This window comes from Helianthus annuus, chromosome 4 (assembly GCF_002127325.2).
Source record: "Helianthus annuus cultivar XRQ/B chromosome 4, HanXRQr2.0-SUNRISE, whole genome shotgun sequence".
NCBI classification, from domain to species: domain Eukaryota; kingdom Viridiplantae; phylum Streptophyta; class Magnoliopsida; order Asterales; family Asteraceae; genus Helianthus; species Helianthus annuus.
Genome location: NC_035436.2, coordinates 162067202 through 162081208, shown reverse-complemented (window position 1 = coordinate 162081208; position 14007 = coordinate 162067202). Strand labels below are relative to the sequence as shown.

The 14007-nt window shown below is 41.4% G+C and overlaps 1 non-coding gene across 1 annotated transcript; it reads right to left on the bottom strand.

Annotated features, from left to right (window-relative positions):
• Positions 1-939: 939 nt before the first annotated feature.
• On the bottom strand, positions 940-1046 carry LOC118491951. Its single transcript, XR_004892396.1, has one exon. It is a non-coding gene; the product is annotated as a small nucleolar RNA R71 (small nucleolar RNA).
• Between the last annotated feature and the right edge of the window lie 12961 nt (positions 1047-14007).

The window sequence follows — 14007 nt, the reverse complement described above, 5'->3', positions numbered from 1 at the left end:
GGGCTTAAATATACATCAAAATTATATACACACCGACACACATCAAGTTTTTGGCGCCGTTGCTGGGGACACAAGGATTTTAAGAAAGTTAGGAATCAACGGCCTAATCATATTTTTATTTTTCTTTAATTTTTTTAGGATTTTTTTTTAGATTTTTAGCTTCTGCAGAGCTCAGCACGGGGCCGTGCCTGGTCGGACACGGGCCGTGCTCAGCAACGTTACTGGCAGTTTTTGTTTTTCAAGTTACAGAAGGCTGACCACGGGGCCGTGCCGGTGCAACACGGGGCCGTGTCCAACTTCCAGTAACTGGGATCTGAAAAACAATCACTGTAATTCCGACCACGGGGCCGTGTTCACTCAACACGGGGCCGTGGTGAACCTTCTGACCAACATTCTTTTCTGTTTTTATTGCAGGACTTGGAACCCGACGCCATCCTCACGTAGTGTATGAGCTCCAGTTCCAATAAAGACATAAAGGAACCGCTAGAAGAACTCGAACGCTTTCTCAGAAAAAGGTTAAAAGCCAAAAACCAAGAGAAGGTTTCGGGTGATCCACCCCCAATGGCGGACCAACGTACCCTTATGGATTATCTACGGCCCACCGTAGGTAATCTAGGCGCCGCTATCAATGCTCCGAATGTCGAAGCCAATAACTTCGAACTTCGACCGCATTTGATACAAATGCTCCAAAACTCCGCAACCTTCCACGGGCTTGCGGACGAGGATCCTCATCTACATATAACTAATTTCTTAGAAATATGTGATACCTTTCGGATCAATGGAGCATCAAACGACGCCATCCGCCTCCGTATGTTTCCATTCTCACTAAAAGACCGAGCGAAAGCTTGGCTCAACACCCTCCCAGCTGGATCGGTAAACACCTGGGATGAACTAGCCCAAAATTTTCTATATAAGTATTTCCCTCCTTCTAAAACTGCTAAATTAATGGCTGAAATTAATACATACTCACAAGAGGACGGGGAATCCTTATATGAAACTTGGGAAAGGTTCAAGGAGCTATTACGCAAGTGTCCCCATCACGGCCTCGCAATATGGCAACAAGTATCCACTTTCTACAATGGATTGTTGCCACACACTAGGCAGACACTTGATTCTAGCTCCGGGGGACTTTTAGGTAATCGACGCCCACACGAAATATATAATCAGATTGAGGAAATTGCTCAAACCAATTTTCAATGGCACACTCCCCGGGGAAATAAGTCTATCGCCCCGGGTGCCCATAAGGTCGACGAAAGCACCTCTTTACAAGCCCAAATCGAGGCCCTTTCTTCAAAAATAAAAAATTTAGAAATGACAAAAACAGTCTCGGTTATTGCTTGTGAAGGGTGTGGTGGGTCACATGAAAATTGGAGTTGCATGAAAGAAACGGACGATCAACAAGAAATGGTAAACTACATTGATAATAGACCTAGGCCGTCGGGTCCTCCAACGGGAACTTACAACCAAGGATGGCGAAACCACCCAAACCTTGGTTGGAGGGAAACCGGCAATAGTAGTAACCAACAAACCCAACGAACAAACTTTCAGCAATCAAGAAATGAGTCACAAAATTTCACTCAACAACAAGGTGGACGAGAAAGGCTCGAAGATACTATATCTCGCCTCGTCTCTGACACTGATAAGAAAAACTCGGAAAGATTTCTACAATTAGAATCTAATTTTAGGAATCAACAAGCTAGCATTCAAAACATAGAAAAACAAATAAATCAACTAGCACAAAATTTTTCCGAGAGACCGCAAGGCGCATTACCTAGCAATACCGAAACAAACCCAAAGGCGCAAGTTCACCTCATCACACTACGAAACCGCACCGTAGGGCCTGCAGAAGTACCTCCACCAACGGAAGAAACAATGCCAACACATCTGCAGGAAAAGAACTCTCCCCCATCACCAGAGCCTACCAAGGCTCCTCGAGTTCCGTACCCCGGTAGGTTAATTCGTCAAAAGACCAATGAGCAGTTCGCAAAATTCGAAAGTCTGTTAAAACAATTGCATGTCAATATTCCTTTTATCGAAGTCCTAACCCAAATGCCCAAATACTCTAAATTTATGAGGGACTTCCTTACACATAAAAAGAAAATTGAAAATTTGCAATTAGTTAATTTAGGCGAAGAATGCTCTGCCCTCGTACTCAATAAACTACCCCAAAAGAAAATCGATCCCGGAAGTTTCACGATTCCATGCTCAATAGGGGAATCACCCGTTCGCAATGCCTTGGCCGACTTAGGGGCTAGCATTAACCTCATGCCCTCATCGATGTTCAAAAGGCTTGGCTTGGGAACCACGAGCCCTACAAAAATAAGCATACAACTCGCTGATCGATCAGTCAAGTTCCCACAAGGTGTCATCGAGAATGTCTTGGTAAGGGTAAGCAGATTCGTTTATCCAGTTGACTTTGTCATACTCGACATGGAGGAAGACACCGAGGTCCCCCTTATCCTAGGGAGACCCTTCCTTGCCACAGCACAAGCAGTGGTAGACATGAATGACGGGACACTGACTTTGAGGTATGGGGACGATGAGGTGAAGTTCGGAGTTGGGAAGAGAATAGAGGACGACGACCCAGTCAGTTACATGAAGGTTATTGATTCAAGCTTGGATGCCGCTCTCCGACGGTGTAACTTGGGAAGCAAGGCACTCCACTCAGAAGATATATAACCGGGAATCGGGTCTAGCCAAGGACCCTTATAAACGTGGCGCACCACGGAGGCATTCCGCGGATCTATCCTTAGTTTAGTTTAATCTTTTAGTTTTTGCAGAATAAAACACACTCATGGTGGTAATGGATGAAAAAGGGAACGAGAAAAATGGAACCATGCACGAAGAACAGAGCAACCCGACAAAAATCTCCATCACAGAAGGCTCAACACGGGCCGTGCCCAACCAACACGGCCCCGTGCTGAGCCCTTGCAGAAAATCACCCAGTTCAGGTAACTGGACACGGGCCGTGTTCAGCGGACACGCCCCCGTGTCCAGGCTTCTGTTTCAATTCTGTAATTTTTGTTACTGGCACTTGACCACGGGGCCGTGCCCAGTCAACACGGGGCCGTGTCCAGGATGCCAGTAACATAAATCTTTGCTTTTTAACCCACTTTTATACATTCTAATCAACCAAAAAACTTTATTTTTGGATACATTGAGGACAATGTGTAATTTAAGTGTGGGGGGGATGCTAAAAACCTTGAAATTTTGCAAAATCCTAAACACAAGCCTTACACAAAACTCTATTGGAACCGCTAAACACCCCAATTTTTTTTCAAAAACTTTTTCATTTTTTTTATTTACTTGTCTTAGTTTAAGTTGGGAATAACAAGTTCTAAAAAGGTTATATTTTTACAAGTTTACAACCGATAGCGTCGTGATAAAAAAAAAGAACCAACATAAGAAAATTATGAAACGGTATAACAAGTCTAGTTAAAAATTCGATTATATATGCTTGGTCACATTAAAAACCCATTCCCACAAAAGTGAGTTTTGAGCCTTTATTGAGCACAAAAATACACATATTTAGATTAAATGCTCATTTTTCGTTTCTTTTGTGAATAGCCGCTCGGTCCTTACAAATCTAGAACTTGCCACGACGATACATTCCCGGTCCTTACCAACTTAAACCCAAGTAAGTAAATGATGGAGGCATTAGGACTAACCATTTTTCTTTCAAAACCATTATTTTTCATTTTTTTTACCTACCCAAAATCCCCCTAGATAGCCCCTTTGAGCCTAAACCTTTCATTTCATTACCCCAAAAACCCTTTTTACCCACCAAAAACCTTTTTATTTTTTTATTTTAGTAACAAGTTCGCTTTTTCGTAAACTCACCTTTTTATGTGACGATCAAAAAAAAAATGATGATGATGAAGTCAAAAACAAACAAAAGCTATAAAAGCTTGTTTGGAGAAATACTTCAAAATAAAAAAAGTCACTAAAAACAAGGTACTTCACGAAAACCGACGCTTGTTACGATTTTCGCCCTTTTTACTAACCACTAACCAACCACCCACCTTTAAACCCAAGCCTTCACCCAAAAAGTCCTCTTGATATTTACAAAGGTAAAAAGTTAAAAAGGAGGAGGATTGATTGCTTGGCAAGCCTATGGAAGACGTAAGTTCCGTGCCGCTCTCGAGTGATTCACTAAAATATACACCTTCGGCCGAGTGTTGAGTGATCTCCCGTGAGGTATGTGAACTTGTATATAAATGGAGTTTTAATAAGGCATGCTATGCCCAAATAAGTAATTCATCTTATGAAAAGTTCAAAATAAATCATAACGAATAGGATTGTAAATAAATAAAAATAAAACCTATAAAAACCTTGGATTCCCGACACTCAAGCACAAGCTAAAAAATTTCTCTTCTACCTATTCCATTTGGGAGTGTAAGCCACATTTAAAGAGTTTTGCTTGAGGACAAGCAAAAGTTCAAGTGTGGGGGTATTTGATGTGTGTAAAATGCAACATATAAATCACATCAATTCAGGCATAAAACTAACCCTTTTTTAGTACTAATGTTGGAAAAAGAGTGTTTTTGTCTTCCTTTTGTATTTTCAGGATGAAATGAGCTCAAAATCATAAAAGAAGCAAAAAAGACAACTAATTCTACCATAAATACAAGAAAAAGGAACAAAAGTGGATTGCCCGGACCCTCAACGGCACCTCCCAAGGCAAAGGAGAAGAAACAGAGTCTGAACACGCCCCGTGTCCAGTGAACACGGGGGCGTGCCCAGGAAGCAGCAGAAAAGACAAACCAGTAGAAGCTTCCATTGCCCACCACGGGGCCGTGTCCAGCGAGCACGGGGGCGTGGTGAAAGTACAGCAGGCGCATTAATTGTAATTCGCAATTACAATTAATGAAGTGAGAGAATGTCAGACGGGCACGGGGCCGTGTCCAGCGGACACGGGGCCGTGTCCAGCCTTCTGTTCAGCCTATAAATAGAGGAGCTTGGCTTCATTCTCTCTCATCCCTTGGCACACCACCTCTCTCACACTTCATCCACCACCCACCACCACCATAACACTATCATCCACCACCATCATCCATTGTCCATCGTAGAGTGTGTGAGTCGTCTCGGGATCCAAGATTGATCGTAAGAGTTCTTGACAATCAAGGCCATGTTTGCCTAAGTCTCTTACATCACTTGGTGAAGACAAGTGTTTAGTATAATACTTTTTATTTTTAATCTTTTGCACTTTTTATTTGGTTTTGTATTAATGACTTTAATAACTAGTTACTTATGTTGAAGGTGATCTTTCCTTATCGTTTGTCCGTGGTGTCTTGGCATTATTTTACTGTCTATATAAAATAAAAGATTTTCACCATTCATATCTCCACGGTCTATATGGAGGTATGTTGGCTACCTGGTCGGGGGTTAAGGGAACGGTTTGGTAAGGGTCTTGCCCTTGTTCAGCGTTTAGAGGTCCTGCTTGGGACCTGGGTCAAATTTAGTAGGATCTCCTTCAATGCCCATAGGTATTGGATGGCGGGGATCCAAACTCTTTGACCCCCTCATAAGTTAACTACTATTAATACTATAACCCGGCTATTTAGGACTGTATCCCTGCTGACTCAGACTACTTAGCCGAGGGTAACGTCACCGCCAAAAGCGGGGCCTACCACAATTTGCATTAATAACTTAATTCATTATCTTTCAATAATCCGACCCTTTAGGATTGTATCCTTGCTGACTCAAACTACTGGGTTGAGGGTAACGTCGCCTTCAAAAGAGGGGCCTACTACAATAACTAAAATAATCTCTTAAACAAGTGCAAAAGTGCGAAAATAATCAAAGGTTATACTAATACACGTGCCGGATCCAAGTGATTCATCTTGTCTATCTGTTTTTATTTTATTTTTATTTTCAGCATTTAGTTAGTTTTTATTTTTCTTAGTTTAAAACATTTTTCTCACTTTTTGATTTGATTAGACGTTGAGGATAAACCGGTATTAAAAGCTCTTGTGTCCTTGGACGACCTCGGTATCTTACCAACACTATACTACGTCCACGATGGGTGCACTTGCCCATATGTGTGTTTAGTGTTAGTGAATATCGTGTTTTATAAATTTAAAACTTGGCTAAAAGTGTAAAAAGGGGCTTAAATATACATCAAAATTATATACACACCGACACACATCAAGACCGTGGAGATATGAATGGTGAAAATCTTTTATTTTATATAGACAGTAAAATAACGCCAAGACACCACGGACAAACGATAAGGAAAGATCACCTTCAACATAAGTAACTAGTTATTAAAGTCATTAATACAAAACCAAATAAAAAGTGCAAAAGATTAAAAATAAAAAGTATTATACTAAACACTTGTCTTCACCAAGTGATGTAAGAGACTTAGGCAAACATGGCCTTGATTGTCAAGAACTCTTACGATCAATCTTGGATCCCGAGACGACTCACACACTCTATGATGGACAATGGATGATGGTGGTGGATGATGGTGTTATGGTGGTGGTGGGTGGTGGATGAAGTGTGAGAGAGGTGGTGTGCCAAGGGATGAGATGGAATGAAACCAAGCACTCCTATTTATAGGCTGAACAGAAGGCTGGGCACGGCCCCGTGTCCGCTGGACACGCCCCCGTGCCCGTCTGACACTCTCTCTCCTCATTAATTGTAATTCGCAATTACAATTAATGCGCCTGCTGTACTTTCACCACGCCCCCGTGCCCGCTGGACACGGCCCCGTGGTGGGCAATGGAAGCTTCTATAGGTTTGTCTTTTATGCTGCTTCTTGGGCACGGCCCCGTGTCCGCTGGACACGGGGCGTGTTCAGTCTTCTGCTTTCTCTTCTTTGCCTTGGAGGATGCCGTTGAGGGTCCGGGCAGTCTACTTTTATTCCTTTTCTTGTATTTATGCTAGAATTAGTTGTCTTTTTGCTTCTTTTGTGAATTTGAGCTCATTTCATCCTGAAAATACAAAACAAAGACAAAAACACTCTTTTTCCAACATTAGTACTTAAAAAGGGTTAGTTTTATGCCTTAATTGATGTGATTTATATGTTGCATTTTACACACATCAAATACCCCCACACTTGAACTTTTGCTTTTCCTCAAGCAAAACTCTTTAAATGTGGCTTACACTCCCAAACGGAATAGGTAGAAGAGAAGGTTTTTGGCTTGTCCTAGAGTGTCGGGAATCCAAGGTCTTTGTAAGTTTTATTTTTATTTATTTACAATCCTATTCGTTATGATTTATTTAGAACGTTTCATAAGATAAATTACTTATTCGGGCATAGCATGCCTTATTAAAATTCCATTTATATACAAGTTCACATATCTCACGGGAGATCACTCAACACTCGGCCGAAGGTGTAATTTTTAGTGAATCACTCGAGAGCGGCATGGAACTTACGCCTTCCATAGGCTTGCCAAGCAATCAATCCTCCTCCTTTTTAACTTTTTACCTTTGTAAATATCAAGAGGACTTTTTGGGTGAAGGGTTAGGCTTGGGTTAAAGGTGGGTGGTTGGGTTAGTGGTTAGTAAAAGGGCGAAAATCGTAAAAAGCGTCGGTTTTCGTGACATACCTTGTTTTTAGTGACTTTTTATTTTGAAGTATTTCTCCAAACAAGCTTTTATATAGCTTTTGTTTGTTTTTGACTTCATCATCATTTTTTTTTAAGTCACATAAAATGGCGAGCTTACGAAAAACCGAGCTTGTTACTAAAATAAAGGGTGAAAAATAAAAAGGTTTTTGGTGGGTGAAAAGGTTTTAGGGTAATGAAATGAAAGGTTTAGGCTCAAAGGGGCTAACTAGGGGGATTTTGGGTAGGTGGTAAAAAAAATGAAAAATAATGGTGTAGAAAGAAAAATATGGTTAGTCCTAATGCCTCCATCACTTACTTACTTGGGTTTAAGTTGGTAAGGACCGGGAATGTATCGTCGTGGCAAGTTCTAGAGTTGTAAGAACCAAGCGGCTATTCACACAAGAAACGAAAAATGAGCATTTAGTCTAAAGATGTATATTTGTATGCTCAATAAAGGCTCAAAACTCACTTTTGTGGGAATGGGTTTTTAATGTGATCAAGTATATATAATCGAATTTTTAACTAGACTTGTTATGCCGTTTCGTAATTTTCTTATGTTGGTTCTTTGTTATCACGACGCTATCGGTTGTAAATTTGTAAAAATATAACCTTTTTAGAACTTGTTATTTCCAAATCAAACCAAGACAAGCAAATAGTAAAAAAAACGAAAAGTTTTTGAAAAAATTTGGGGTGTTTAGCGGTTCCAATAGAGTTTTGTGTAAGGCTTGTATTTAAGATTTGCAAAATTCAAGGTTTTAGCATCCCCCCACACTTAAATTACACATTGTCCTCAATGTGTCCAAAAATAATATTTTCGGTTGATTAGAATGTGTAAAAGTGGGTTAAAAAGCAAAGATTTATGTTACTGGCATCCTGGACACGGCCCCGTGGTTACCGGGCACGGCCCCGTGGTCAGGTGCCAGTAACAGAAATTAAAGAGTTAAGACAGAAGCCTGGACACGGGGGCGTGTCCGCTGAACACGGCCCGTGTCCAGTTACCTGAACTGGGTGTTTTTCTGCAGGTGGCTCAGCACGGGGCCGTGTTGGTTGAGCACGGCCCGTGTTGAGCCTTCTGTGATGGAGATTTGTGTCGGGTTGCTCTGTTCTTTGTGCATGGCTCCATTTTTCTTGTTCCCTCTTTCATCCATTACCACCATGAGTGTGTTTTATTCATTAATAACCACCAATCTTAGAAACCATCATATCATTGCAAACATAGAGAAACATTACATAAAGACTAAAAATAAAAATTACATAAATATTAAGCCGTGGAGTTCTAGCCCTATGTTTTATTTTAATTAGCAAAATTTCCAAGAAGCTATTGATCTTGGTTAGATAAGGCTTTTAGAAACTCCTTCTTCCGAGCGTGGTCCTCCTCATATGTCGGCGAGCCACTCCTCCACCTCCCTTGGAAGGAGAAAAGAGGGCTCATTTGCATTAGTTTGAGGAGTCTCGACTTCCGCTGGAATTTCTTGTGGGTGTTCCATGGGAGGTTCCGCGGGAAAGTCTTCCCACCCGGTAGGGTTGTTAACCCCGAGTGCCAAGTTCCAGTCCTGTTGTGGAAGGACTGGTTCCATTGGAGGTGCTACAAGAATGTTTAACCTTTGGTGCAAAAGGTTAATTTCTTGAAAGCTACTTTCGAGTCCCATCGTAAGATCGTTAATACGGTCAATTAGGACCTCCTCTACTGACGTCATTCGTCGAGAGCTTCCCTCAATGCTACTACATAGTGCACAAGCGTAGCTTCAATGGAGGGCCTTCTTCCCCTTCGGCTGTTTGAGGAATGAACGGATGATGTTTCGCTGTTTTCACTCGCCATTCTACGAAAAATAAACCAAAAAGCAGTTTATGTGATGAAACAGTTTCTGGACACGGCCTCGTGCTCATTGAGCACGGCCCCGTGTTCATCTTTCTGCAGAATTTTTGAAGCAAGGAATCTCGGGCTTTTAAGTTATTTTCTGAATTTATGTAGGCTTTTTGGTCATAAATAACTTTAAACAATGTTACACAACATGTTTTTACCAAGATTCCATGAACAAAACTCATTATTTTCTACCATAAAGGTTGAAGGATTCAAACTTTTGATGGTAGTTCTTGGAGAAAGATGAAAAAAGAAGGAAATGTCTAGATGAGGAAAGGACAAGATGGGTTGTTGGAACCTTCTTTTAGACTTACCTAGGATTGTTTGAGAGAAGATTCCTTCAAATCTCTGTCCCAAGTTGGTCCAAATGTGCAGAATTCTTGGCTGTATTTATAGAAAACGACAGCTTTCTGGACACGGCCCCGTGTTCGCTGGACACGGCCCCGTGTGCAGATGGAATTCTGACACAGTTTGTCCGTATTCTGACGTTCTGATCAGAAAGGAATCTTTTGATGAACACGGGGGCGTGTTGGCCGGACACGGCCCCGTGTCGAGAAGCTGTTTTATGAAGTTTGTTGCTCCTAAGGAGCTTATTTATATCGGGTGGTTCTTGATTTGTTGGAACAACCCCAAAGTGCCTAAGATACCTTAATTGTCCTATACTAAGGCGAGAACGCAAGAGGTTATCGGTGAGGGTAATTCCTATTTTCATTCTAGGTGGACAAGTTCAACCCTTTTCCGGGCTCTCGTTAAAGAAGGTGTATGCCGAATCGCTCAGGTCTATGTATGCATCGAACGAAGTCGATGGGGAGTCCTTCACGGCACAATCGGCACAGGGACGACTATCGTCCAAGTCTTTTCTAGGTATGAAGGTAATTTCGGGAGCAACGAGGTTGTCGGAATGCGGTTCCAACGTTTCCTCATGGTCATCATCTTGGGGCGGATCAATAAAATCCTTCCTAAGTTCTTTTGACCAATTGAGAATTAGTTCTTCTAGTTGAAATAACTCGTCAAGGAGCATTTCCCCTAGAATATCTGGCTGGGCGCATTCGAGGGAGAGATAGTGCTTATTTTTATTTTCGCCCCTCTTAAGGTTACAAGGAATCGGTGGGTCTATATAGTGGGGCCTATAATTTAGAAAGTAACATTTTAATTCCTCATGTTCGCCTCCACATAATCGACCCCACATACCATAAGAGTGCCGAAAGTAAAAAGAATTACTATCACTCATGTTTGTGTCAGAAATTACCAACCGCCGGGATCTAACGGTTCTGTTTTCAGTAAGAGAATCTTGGGCACGGGGGTGTGTTGAGTGGACACGGCCCCGTGTTCAGCTTACTGTCTGACTTAAAACAGGATTGCCAGTTCCAGTGATTGAGCACGGGTGCGTGTTCAGCAGGCACGGCCCCGTGCTGAGCTCTGCAGAAGCTGAAAAACTAAGAAAAATCCTAAAAATTAAAAAGAAAAATAAAAATATGATTAGGCCGTTGATTCCTAACTTCCTTAAAATCCTTGTGTCCCCGGCTGCGGCGCCAAAAACTTGATGCGTGTGTAGTGTAATATATTTTTGATGTATATTTAAGCCTCTTTTTACACTTTTAGCCAAGTTTTAAATTTATAAAACACGATATTCACTAACACTAAACACACATATGGGCAAGTGCACCCATCATGGACGTAGTATAGTGTTGGTAAGATACCGAGGTCGTCCAAGGACACAAGAGCTTTTAATACCGGTTTATCCTCAACGTCTAATCAAATCAAAAAGTGAGAAAAAATGTTTTAATCTAAGAAAATAAAAACTAACTAAATGCTGAAAATAAAATAAAATAAAAACAGATAGACAAGATGAATCACTTGGATCCGACACGTGTATTAGTATAACCTTTGATTATTTTCGCACTTTTGCACTTGTTTAAGAGATTATCTTAGTTATTGTAGTAGGCCCCTATTTTGAAGGCGACGTTACCCTCAACCCAGTAGTTTGAGTCAGCAAGGATACAATCCTAAAGGGTCGGATTATTGAAAGATAATGAATTAAGTTATTAATGCAAATTGTGGTAGGCCCCGCTTTCGGCGGTGACGTTACCCTCGGCTAAGTAGTCTGAGTCAGCAGGGATACAGTCCTAAATAGCCGGGTTATAGTATTAATAGTAGTTAACTTATGAGGGGGTCAAAGAGTTTGGATCCCCGCCATCCAATACCTATGGGCATTGAAGGAGATCCTACTAAATTTGACCCAGGTCCCAAGCAGGACCTCTAAACGCTGAACAAGGGCAAGACCCTTACCAAACCGTTCCCTTAACCCCCGACCAGGTAGCCAACATACCTCCATATAGACCGTGGAGATATGAATGGTGAAAATCTTTTATTTTATATAGACAGTAAAATAACGCCAAGACACCACGGACAAACGATAAGGAAAGATCACCTTCAACATAAGTAACTAGTTATTAAAGTCATTAATACAAAACCAAATAAAAAGTGCAAAAGATTAAAAATAAAAAGTATTATACTAAACACTTGTCTTCACCAAGTGATGTAAGAGACTTAGGCAAACATGGCCTTGATTGTCAAGAACTCTTACGATCAATCTTGGATCCCGAGACGACTCACACACTCTATGATGGACAATGGATGATGGTGGTGGATGATGGTGTTATGGTGGTGGTGGGTGGTGGATGAAGTGTGAGAGAGGTGGTGTGCCAAGGGATGAGATGGAATGAAACCAAGCACTCCTATTTATAGGCTGAACAGAAGGCTGGGCACGGCCCCGTGTCCGCTGGACACGCCCCCGTGCCCGTCTGACACTCTCTCTCCTCATTAATTGTAATTCGCAATTACAATTAATGCGCCTGCTGTACTTTCACCACGCCCCCGTGCCCGCTGGACACGGCCCCGTGGTGGGCAATGGAAGCTTCTATAGGTTTGTCTTTTATGCTGCTTCTTGGGCACGGCCCCGTGTCCGCTGGACACGGGGCGTGTTCAGTCTTCTGCTTTCTCTTCTTTGCCTTGGAGGATGCCGTTGAGGGTCCGGGCAGTCTACTTTTATTCCTTTTCTTGTATTTATGCTAGAATTAGTTGTCTTTTTGCTTCTTTTGTGAATTTGAGCTCATTTCATCCTGAAAATACAAAACAAAGACAAAAACACTCTTTTTCCAACATTAGTACTTAAAAATGGTTAGTTTTATGCCTTAATTGATGTGATTTATATGTTGCATTTTACACACATCACACACACACACATATAACAACAATCAGAGTTCACGTAATTCGAGATTCGAGTTCGATGATAGTTAGATTGGTTTGATTACTGGTTGATTAACTTTATCGCATTGTTACTTCCTACCATTCACAGTCGTAAGTCGGTTCGCGTTGATTAAACATTTGATTACTTCGATTCTTTCTTAATTATAACACTTACTCCACATAATACAAATAAAACATAATAGACAAATTATAGTCAAAGAAAGTCAAAGTTGACTTGGACTTTGACATTCGAAAACACGGGGTGTTACAATTATTATCTTTTTTTTTTTTTGAAAACTAACTTCATTAAAACAAACGCCTTCGACCCAAAAGAGCAAAAGGCCATTACAAAACACACCCCTGGCCCTATCGGGCAAGGAGAGGATAATTACAACATGTACAAAGGACATCTACACCAATTCACTTAACAAATGGATTTAAAGGAACACCTATTTTTCAACCAAGCGTAACTTCTAGATTTAACTTCCCCCATTATATCTTGAGGGGTCACTCTTCTATTTTTGAATGCCCTTTCATTCTTACCTTTCCAGATGCACCAACATGTAACCATGATGAGGCTTTGAATGATCTTTTTTTCCTTTTGTTCCAAAGTTAAGGAGACTGTGAGCTTCCATGAGGTCTCTAAAGGTAAAAACATATAGCGAGGGGATGTTTCACCAAGCACTGAGAGACATCCAAATTCTATTAGCAAAAAGACTTGTTGTAAACAAGTGTTCACACTACTTTTCTTCCTCCTCACAGAGTAAAACATGAAGCCATTTGGAATGTAAATGTTCCTTTTTCTTAGATTCACCCTTGTAGTTAATCTATCCATGTTTGTCCTCCAAGCCATAATGTTACACTTGAGCGGAACCCACCTGCACCACTTAAACATTGAAAGCCCCATATCCCCCTACCCTATACTCATAATTTTTAACCGAACTTACAGAGAATTCTCCAGACTCGTCTCCAAACCAGATCCAAGAGTCTTTTGACCCGGAAAGAGTCGTCATCACAACTAGATCCTAGCACTCTGGCCACTCTTGCAGTTCCTCGATCAATTCCGGGTTTCTAGGCGGCCAACGATCTCTACCCTGCCCCACCTTGTCCGCCACTTTACAAAATTAGTCTGTTTCTATCCCAAAAAGCCCTGGCCACTTATCTTTAAGCGCCATATTCAAGGACGGACCCAAGCTTTGGCTTGGGTGGCCCGGCGCCCCCCTTGAAAAAAAATTTAGTGTATTTTCAAGATAAAAATCCCGATTGCACTCCTTGAAAATTTGGTTGAACCCTTCGTCCGCACCCCCAAAAAATAATTCTTAGGTTCGACATTGGCCATATTAC